This window comes from Echinops telfairi, unplaced genomic scaffold, assembly GCF_000313985.2.
Source record: "Echinops telfairi isolate 266 unplaced genomic scaffold, ASM31398v2 ScPeMD7_7457;HRSCAF=8495, whole genome shotgun sequence".
NCBI lineage: Eukaryota > Metazoa > Chordata > Mammalia > Afrosoricida > Tenrecidae > Echinops > Echinops telfairi.
In genome coordinates this window covers 37,194,346-37,203,490 of record NW_022111357.1, presented here as the reverse complement: position 1 = coordinate 37,203,490, position 9,145 = coordinate 37,194,346, and positions in this window count along the sequence as shown.

The window sequence follows — 9,145 nt, the reverse complement described above, 5'->3', positions numbered from 1 at the left end:
CTCCTCGGATGTGTCCCAGGGAGAGAGCCTTGTCAGTAGTGAGTTCCAAGGGAGTGAGCAGAGAGAGTTTCCCGCCTCCCTGGAGGAAATACAAGAGTTTCCAGAATCCTCAGGAGAAGGCCATGTCCACACAGAGGCCTCATTGGCTATACCCCGATTGACAGGCTAGACTCCACCCCTACACTCTTAATCTCAAATTGACAATGACATAACTACCACACAGAACAAGGAATACTACATGCTTTTAAATCAGGAAAGGCGTGTCTCAGGGTTGTATCCTTTCACCAAACTTGCTCAATCTGAATGCTGAGCACATCATCAGAGAAGTTGGATGACATGAAAAGAGTGCAGCATCAGGATAGGCAGAAGGATTAATAACAACCTGCGATGTGCAGAGGACACAACCTTGCTGGCTAAAAGGTAAGAGGACCTGAAGCACTGACTAATGAAGAGCTAACACTAGAGCCTTCTGTTTGAATCACACTTCAACATAAAGAAAACAAACACCCTCACAACTGGAGACTCACAAACAACGTTGTAACATCATCACAAAAAGGACTGAAGTGCTCACCGACTTACTTTTAGTTGGCTCCACAAGCAATACTCCTGGAAGCAGTAGCCAAGACACCCAACCATGGGTTTGGGCCAGTTTGTTACCAAAGACCTCTTTAAAGGGTTAAAGAGCAAAGATGTCACTTTATGGACTAAGGTGTGTCTGACCCAAGCCATGGCATTTTCGATTGCCTTAGATGCAGGTGAACGTTAGACATGCAAGGAAAAGACAAGAATGCCTTTGAATTGTGGTGTGGCTGAAAATTGTTTTGAATGTACTCAATGTATCGAATAACTGCCAGAACAAATAAATCTGTCTGGGAAGAAGTACAGTCTGAAGGCTCCTTAGAATTGGATAAAGAGACTGAGTCTCACATGCTTTGCACATGTCATCAGGAGACCAGTCCTGAAAAGGGACATCATGCTTGGTAGAGGTTCCGTGAAAAAAAGAAAGACCTCGAGAGCTGGATTGACGGAGCAGTTGCAGCAATAGGCTCAAATATAATAATTGTGAAGGTGGGGGCCAGGCAGCGTTTCCTTCCGCTGTACATCAGGCCATTGTTAGTCAGTGATGACTTGACAGCGCTAACAACAACACCACATATAGGTTGCTTCCTATGTTCCCGATGTTACCCTAAAACATTCTATCTTTCATTTAGCCATTTATGAACCCTATGAAGGTTGTGAAGCTAGTGTCGAACCAGGTAGTTTTGAATCCCATTGTACGTAGGGCGTGACTTGTCTGAACTGACTGGACAGCACCTAAAAACACTGCGCTAAGAACTATTGTTACTACTCTGATGTTAAAGAAATAGAAGCCAAAAAATTCAAGTAACTTTGTTATCATTCAGACGATACACATGAAAAGTATTTTAAAGGCTATTTTGTAACACATTGTTAAAATCCTAACTGATCAAGCCTTCCACTCATTCATAGAAAGGCAATGTCAACAGCAGCAGGGCAGGATAGTTTAACGTCTCTACAAACAAAGAGAGAAATCGTCGCCACAAGGGGTCCAGTAAGCCACTAACGAGGCGATGAGGACCTTGGACTTAACAGGTTTGGATTCCTGTTCTGCAAAACGCCCTTTTGTCAATGCATGGCCTGCTTCGCTCAGCAGGAGAATCTGGGATGAGGAGATGGAAGGTGACTGATTATTATGTTTTTTGCTCCCCAGGTTTCACGGGGTCGCTGAACCACGGTGAGACCCCAGGCGGCGGGGAGTGCGTGCCCCCAGACCCAGCGGCCGGGACTTCACGTGGGCAGCAGAGCCGGCGGCGTCTTCCAGGAGCGCTTCCCAGAGGCCACGCCCCCCGAGGGGACGGCGGCCGACGGCGCCACGCACGCCACGCACGCCACGCCCCCGCCCGGCGACGCTGGGAAGCGCGGGGGTCGCGGAGCGGCCGGGCCCGCGGACGTGACGTCACTGCGGGTCGCCGGCCGGGTGCGGCGGCCGGCGCGCCGTGGGCGTTCCCGCGTGACCCTCGCTCCGGGGGCTCTTCGCACGCGGTGGGAGGTGAGGCGCGGCCGCCCTCGGGGCTCATTGCACACGTCGGTGTCAGAATTTCCCCCTCGCGCCGCGCGGCCTCAAATGTCAGGCTCGCCCACTCTTCTCGGGTCTCGCCGCCCTCAACTTTCGGGCCGCCGGGAGGGGAATTTCGTGGTTTCTGCGGGCCCGCTCTTGACGAGATTGTGCCCTGAGCCCAAACTTCATGGCCTGTTGAGGAATACCTTCCCTTGATGCCGCCGGCGTCTTCCTTCGGCTCTGTCGCTGGCAGGTGGACCTTCCCCCGGGAGTGATGTTCGAAAACGCTGTCCACTGGAGATCCCTTTGCAGAGGGGTCTCGGGGAGGAGACGAGCCAGTCAGGGTGCGATGTAGCAACAATGAAAAATACAACTTTCCTCTAGTTCCTAAATGCTTACCCCCACACCACCCCAACTGTCATGATCCGAATTCGACCTTGCAAGTCTGGCTAGACCAGAGGATGTACACTGGTACAGATAGGAACTGGAATGGCAGGGAATCCAGGGCGGATGATCCCTTCAGGACCAGCGGTGAGAGTGGCGACACTGGGAGCAATGAGGGAGAGTGGGCTGGAAAGGGGAAACCGATTACAAGGATCTACATGTGACCTCCTCCCTGGGGGACGGACAACAGAAAAGTGGGTGAAGGGAGATGTCTGACAGGGAAAGATATGACAAAATAATAATTATAAATTATCAAGGGTTTATGAGGGAGGGGGCAGCGGGGAGGGAGGGGGAAAATGAGGACCTGATGCCAGGGGCCTCAGTGGAGAGCAAATGTTTTGAGAATGATGAGGGTAACGAATGTACAAATGTGCTTTAGACAATTGATGTATGTATGGATTGTGATAAGAGTTGAATGAGCCCCTAATAAAAACGATTAAAAGAAAAAGAAAACGCTGTCAATTTTCCAGCAGCTCGTAATATTTCAGATTGAGTGTTGAGGTGGATTTGACTTGGGAAAGAATGGTCAAAGAGAAGCAAGAAGTCGGTTGGACTCTTTCATAAACTACTGTTGGAAACTGCAGAAGTACACATTAATCTACATTAATAATCCACAGGGTGAAATTGGGACTCATTTTGAGTCGTGCCCCATCAATGAATTTACTTTGCCTTTAGCATTCAGGTCGATGTCGCTTTGAGGAGTCAGCACTTCCCCAGTCGTATTTTGAGGACTTCCCAACCTGAGGGGCTCATCTTCCAGCATTATACGTGACAATACTCCATTGCGGTTCAAAGTTTTCAGTAACTAAATCGCTGAAAAATACAGACTTTTTCTTCCTGAGTCTGGAAGCTTCACTGAAGCCTGTTCACCCTGGTGATCTTGCTGGGATTTGAACATTGGTGGCATAACGCCCAATAGAGTGGCTCCAAGCCACCACAGTAATACAAACTGATAGGCAAGGATAATAATTGTCATTAGGCGACACTGAGTCTGTTCCCATGATCAAGAGAACGGAACACTGCCCAGTCCTGTGCCATCTTCACAGTTGTTCTTACGCTTGAGCCCATTGGATGCAGCTACTGGGTCAGTCCATCTCGTTCAGGGCCTTACTCTTTTTTTTGCTGCTCCCCCACTTTACCAAGTTTGATGTCCTACTCCAGGGGCTGGGCCAATAACATGCCCAAAGTATGCGAGATGAAGTCTTGCCACCCTTGCCTCTAAGTAGCATTCTGGTTGTACTTTTTCCAACACAGATTTGTTTATTCTTTGGCAGTCCATCGTACTTTCAAGATTCTCTTATCACCATAATTCAAATGCACCGATTCTTCGTTGGGCTTACTTTTTCAATGTCCAACTTTCGCATGTGTATGAGACAATTGAAAGCACCACGGTTTGGGTCAGGTGCACCTTAGTCGTTGTGGTAGTTATATAATCATGTGTCAATTTGAGGATTAAGAACGTAGGGGTGGAGTCTAGCCTGTCAATCAGACCATAGCCAATGAAGCTTCTGTGTGAGCATCGCCTTCTGAGAATTCTGGGAACTCCTGGTTTCCTCCTTGGAGGCAGGAGAGACTCTCTCACTACTTCACTCCCTGGGAGACATAGCAGCTGACAAGACACAAGGACCCACGCTGATGCAGAGACCCCTGCCAGCGCTGAGATGTTTCCAATGACACTGGATCCAAGGACTTTCTACCCACTGGCCTGTGATCTTCTACATTCGGCATCATTGCATGTGTTCCGTGAGTCTGAAGAGGACTTTATAGATTGGTATTGGACATATGGGCTAATATCGGACTTATAGACTTGATCTGGACTGAGCTGGGATGTTTGCTCAATATTCAATTGCTCTTGTATATAAATCTTTTTCTTATACACATGTGTGTGTCCATGGACTTATTTCTCTTGTCTACCCTGACTAACAGTCACTAAAATGATCTCCTTGCTTTTCAACACTTTAAAGAGGTCTTGTGCAGCAGAATCATCCAATGCAATGTATTATTTGATCTCTTGTATGTTGCTTCCATGATCACTAATTGTAGATTTCAGCAAGACGAAAACCTTGACAACGTCAATCTTTTCTGTTTATCATGTTGCTACCTACTGGTCTAGTTGTGAGGACTTTAATAATAGAAAATACTTATTACATGGGTGAAGCAGATGGTGTAAAATATGAAAATAAAAATAATTTATAAATTATCAAGGGTTCACCAGGGTGGGACAGTGATGGAAGGAGGGGAAAAAAGAGGAGCTGATACCAAGGGTTCAAGTAGAAAGAAAATGTTTTGGAAGTGATAATGGCAACATATGTACAAATGTGCTTGATACAATTGATGTAAGGATTGTTATAAGAGCTGTAAGAGCCCCCAATAAAATGAGTTATTAAAATAAAAAATGTTATAAACTGTAAAAAATGTTTTTAAGAAACTATATATTGAACACTCACTTTGTGTCAAGGACTGTAATAAATGTTGGAGATGCAGTAGTGGCCAAGGTAGGTGGACTCTCCCATGGTATATACAGGAAGGACTGGGACAGGCAACAAACAAGTAATCAAAAGACAAGAAAATGCCAGAGGGATAAAAGCTATGAATAAAATAGATGATACAAATATAGAGAATGGTTTACGTAACTCATGAAAGAAGAATAACCCAGCCGCAGTTTCTTTGCTACTTATTGTGATCAGGATAATTTTAAGGGGAATTGCTTTTCAGAACTGTATTAGAATGACTGGTTTGCTAACATTATCAACAGCATTTTTTTACACTGGGAGCACCTATAGGCAGAATAACTCTCTAATGTCGTATACTGATGCAGGAAAATAGTCTTTTTAATCTTGAAAACAGGATGCGTGGCGATGTATCAACCCTTTCATAAAAAGGGTAGTAGAGAGGATTGGGCGGCCCGGCCTAGAAGTAGGGGAGTGAACGAGGAGATTAGTAGCCAATTCAACCCACTCCGCCACCAGGGTGGTGGGTAGAGTGTGGAGGTTGACATCAGAATACCTGCCTTTGGCCAAGCTCTGCAGGACTTTCTGTAGTCATTTACCCCCTCTGGACCTTACTCTGCACCTGTCAAGTGAGAACCAGGACACCACCTGCCAGGAAGTCAATGTATAATGTCTATGGTCGGTAAATGAGAAATAGCATTATTAGCATATTGTCTAAGATGATGACATAGTTACCAGAAGAAATGATTAAAGTGTTTCTATCTGCACAGCAGTGTGGATACAGTAGTTAGATAGGGGCTGAGTCAGTTGAACACCGTGTCTCGTTACCAGCAGTCCCCAGGTTACCGATGACATCACTTCCTAAGTGAGTCTTTCGTTGTTTCATCAGAACAAGTGCTAATACTTGTATTGATCCTTACGTCTAGTGCAAGGAAAGGCTCCGAGACTTTTCAGTGATTTCAAAGGACAGAACAAGTGAAGGGGTTTGTGATGAAGAATTTGTGCAACTAGGGATTGGCTCAGTTGTTTCAGAGCGAGGGCAAATTTACACAACATTAATGGCTGGTACAAGTTGTAAGCCAGAATTTCTGAACTCTATATGTTCATACAGTATTGGTTTGTGCTGTGTTATTGCTAGGGCTACAGTCTCCGCGTCATTGTTGTACAGTTGGCTGTACAGATGTCAACTCTGAAACCCTGCATGGAACCTGCCCTGGAGGGAGATAGAAAAGTACAAGAGAGGAAGCCTAACTCAGGCCTGTCATTTTCAAGCCGTTGTTTAGTCACAGCTGTTAATAGAAGGCCAAACCCAGTGTCACGAGGCACGATGTCCGTGCCCACAGAGGTGTAGAAGGAAAGAATGCCTCGTTCCGAAGATTAATCCATTCTAAAATGAGCAATACGTGAGGTTTTAAAACTATGTGCATCGTCTTAATTCAGTGGTTCTCAACCTGCGAGTCTTGACCCCTCTGGGGGTAGAATGACCCTTTCACAGGGGTCACATGATTCATAACAGTAGCAAAATGACAGTGATGAAGTAGCCACAAAAATAATTTTATGGTTGGGGGTCACCACCACATGAGGAACTGTATTAAAGGGCCGTGGCATGAGGAAGGCTGAGCGCGACTGTATTAATCAAAATCAATGGTGACTTGGGTCCATTTCAGATCTCCATGGTGATGTAGTGTTAACTTGGGCCATCTCTGACAAGCCATTTATTTTTGCCATTTTCACTTTATCATAACTATCTCCTGCTATGTTGGGGTGGGGGGGTCCCCAGCACTCAAATGGATCCTTAGGAGCGATTTTGCAATTGTGGAGAATATTAAAGACAGACAGACAGATAGCGGAGCACAGGTGCTCCTCGTCCCATGTCAGGACTGGGAGAGAGAATGTATTTTCCAATGGGGATATATTGTGGGGCTTACAGATCTTTCATAAGGCACGCATGTCATACAGCTAATATACTACAAAGTCGATAGGTGATATCATAAACGAATAATGTAATAGACAAGCAATAAGTTGAGTCATCATCTTGACCTAGTGCTCCTTGACCTCAACCTCCCTGACCCCTGCACAGGGGTTGCTACCTCTATGGTGGGTCGGCTATAGATCCCGATTGCTTTTATCTACAGAAAATCTTTAGGCATTGTGAAGTAGCCAGACACAGAAATGATTCATCTTATGTGGTAGCTAATTATGACAGTTCTTTTATAGGGGAGGGGGGGTGTTACTGGAAGGACTGTGTTCAGTCATGAGAATGTATATTAAGACTTGTTCATGTCTCATAACAGAGAGTCTTCTCCCACCGGAGTCGGCTTTCCAGACCCGTCATGGTGAGCATGGCTGCTTTAGCGCATGCCATTCTCATCCAGTTCCTCGGGTTACCACACTGCTGCTGCATGCCATCAGTGTGGTTGTCTCTTTAGTGAAAATCACCCTCCTCACAATTACTGGGCACCCCTCGTGGCATAGTGGCTGCACTTTGGGCTGCTAACCCCAAGGTGAGCTGTTCGAAACCACCAGTGGCTCCATGGGAGAAAAAAGGAGTTACAGTTTCCGAAACCCACAGGGGGAGTTCCCTCCAGCCCTGCAGACTCCCTGTGAGTGAAACCGCTCCAGGGCAGTGAGTTGATTTTCATTTGTTTTCACAGCTATCCAGGTCACATGAAATAATGTATGAAAGTGCTTTGCAAACTAACAAAGTAAAAGACATATTTCTTTGAAAATAAGCATATTTGAATACCTAAATCGAAACTTTTGTTAAGTACTAACATCCGTATTTAAAATATGCCTCAGTTGCATACATTGCTGTGAGGAGTGTTAAGTACTTCAACATCTGTGGAGTTGCTCAAATGCATTTCCCAAATATGAATGGAATGTGTGTATAAAGTTATTGAACATAGCCTAGTCTCTGCAGAATGATTGGTAATACCTTAGATATTCAGTAAATACGCGCTTTATTCAGTAAATACGATATGGGACATCCCCTCAATGCCACAGTATTCATCCAAGGGCTCTTTTTTCAGAGTTTCAAGAAACATTATTCAGTGGGAAAATAAATACATGACAGTCTAAATAGTTTGCTACATTTTTTAAGTGGAAAAGAGGAGTCTATATTTGTCTTTGCTTCTATGTGCATAAATATTGGAAGAATTCCCAAGAGAATAGCGTTACTGGGTGGGAGACAGGGAAAGAAAGGTGAGAACAGGGATAGGAGAACAACTTTTCTTTAAGTCATTTTATTGGGGCTCTTACCACAATCCGGATATCCATTGTGTCAAGCACATTTGTACCTATGTTGCCATCATCCTTTTCAAACGATTTTCTTTCTACTTGAGGCCTTGGTGTCAGCTCCTATTTTTCCTCCCTCCCTCATGAACCCTTGATAATTTGTAAATTATTATTTTCATTTTACACCGACCGGTCTTCACCCACATTTCTGTTGTTTGCCCCCCTTGGGGCAGGAGCTGGGGGAGAGCAGTTATACGTTGATCGTCGTGATCGGTTCCCGCTTTCTGCCCCTACCCTCATGGTATAGGAGAGCATCAAATTTTCAATGTAACTCTTACCATCTGGGTTTGAAAACTGGTGGAAGTACTAAACAAATTTTAATGAAATAATGTATCAATCAAGTATTTATCGACGACTTATGTGTTCAGCATCGCTTGTGATCTTGTGGACGCAGACACAGCATTAGGAGTTTAACAGTTTCGAGATTTAAGAAACATAATACTGCCATGTGTACATAGGGACCACAGGACCAAATCATGGGAGGAAGGCAGGTTGTAGCCTGAAAGAGCAAATCCTTTAGATGAGAGGTCAAACGGGCAGACACTCCAGGAAATATACCAGTGTAGCGAGAAATGAACATAAAAAACACTAGCAACAAATCTGTTTTTAAAAATGCGTCTTTGACGTAGCTGCTCCAACACCTGACGTCGCGCCTGTGGGTTTCAGCAAAAAGCTGGTTAAACCTGGGAGCCGGTTAGACTGCTATTCCCGGGAGAATTCAGGGCAGGACTTCGGGGTTCCTGGTTTTCCCTGGACCTGAAAATAACCCCAAGTCTGAGACCGCCAAGCGACGTGGAAAAGCAACTACATCACGCCCCAACTAGCCCCTTGCGAAATGCAGCCGGGCCCTCGCCGGACGTGACGCAACGCCCCCCGCGCG